Source organism: Cottoperca gobio, chromosome 3 (genome assembly GCF_900634415.1).
Source record: "Cottoperca gobio chromosome 3, fCotGob3.1, whole genome shotgun sequence".
In the NCBI taxonomy this organism is placed as follows: Eukaryota; Metazoa; Chordata; class Actinopteri; order Perciformes; family Bovichtidae; genus Cottoperca; species Cottoperca gobio.
In genome coordinates, this window is record NC_041357.1 from 20,727,495 (window position 1) to 20,729,104 (window position 1,610).

The window sequence follows — 1,610 nt, forward strand, 5'->3', positions numbered from 1 at the left end:
GCAGTGAGTTTGAACCACATCATGAAAACAAAACAATTTTTTTAGTTGGTTGCAAAAACCCAATCATCCTTAATTTAAACCAATCTAATTTATTGATTTTAAGTTATTTCAGCATATCGTATATCCACCCTTTCCAACCATTAAATCACCAATTTTCTAAAATAAATAAAAACTTCAATATATATGGCAAAAAAAAAAAAAACTATATAGGCTTTTGTACGCAGGGTCTAATCAATCCACGTGCAGTAACTGTTTACATTCGCTAGATGGTAGCATTACTCGAGCAGAAGGGGAGCGTCATAGCTTTTCACTGACAGAGCTTTATAGGCTGATTTTACTATTACACTGCATAAAACCCCAACCCATAACGCTGACAATCGTTAACCTAAAGCATTTGATTGGTGGAGATGTTGTTAGAGGAAGTGCTGCCAAGGAAAAACGTGTTTCATTTATTTTATTTTTAGGGTTAGGTATGACTCCTGCCACTTTCAAAGTGTATGTTCTTGACAATAATGTATCTGATATTTGTTAGATGGTGCAGTGCTATATCTATATGAAGTCTCTTCTGTAAAAATGCCTCAATGAAAAAAAGCCCTTATGTTAGCCATGATTAATTTGAGCTCTCAATGAATGTGATGATTTAATACTATTATTTTCAAAACTATTTTACTACATTTAAATCGTTGGTTTAGTTTTGAAATACATAATGTGCTTCCAAGTAGGCCACTACTTATAGGCCATCATGGCACTGTCACACATAACGCACCTGACCTGCTGGGGGTGGGTGCTGGAGTAATGTCTCACCACATACCTAAACATAACCACTGTTGACTTCATGCCAGTTGTATAGTTAATTTAGTTGTTTTACAGAGTGTATTTTGAGATCTAAACATTCTTTATCAGCCGGTGTCATAGCTTAGCACATAAAGATAACAGAGACATCCTGAACATTATTGTTTTTGTTCAAATGTAATGTATGTTGATGTAACTTTGTGGTTAACAGGAAACCAAACCAGGAAATCAACATTATGTCATTACATTGGTGTGTTTTTTCAGACTGTCCTTATGCTATAACTCTTTATTTATACATTTTAAGACTTCACCCTGATGGAATAAACTCAACATTTAGAGGATGTTAAGGGTCTAAAACAATGCCAAATGCAGTTCACATTATCACAGTATCGTCTGTGCCTGTGATATATAAAAGTAGCTTAAATAGTTATACCATTGAATACACATATTCTAAATGCTGTTGCCATTTCTATGTTATTATTTTTATTTTCTCATAAGTAGGATTTTGTCGTCCATATAACCTTTATTGTACTAAAGTCCTCCATATAACCTCACCACCATGAGAAACAGTTGGTAAATCAGGAAGTCATGATTTGCGGAAGTAAATAACTGGCTGTCTGCCTAAACAACAGTTTGGTGCATGTTTTCAGACTGGTAACCGTGGCATTTACACACATATTTGTGTTGTTCTTGTGTTAAAATGAATGGTGGTTTAGATGTAATTTGTAGCTGGTGTTTTAGAGTCTCCTATGATCACAGAGGAAGGGTGTGTCCGCGTTAAAACATCCACAGACAAAACAAAACACACGCCGGAAAGG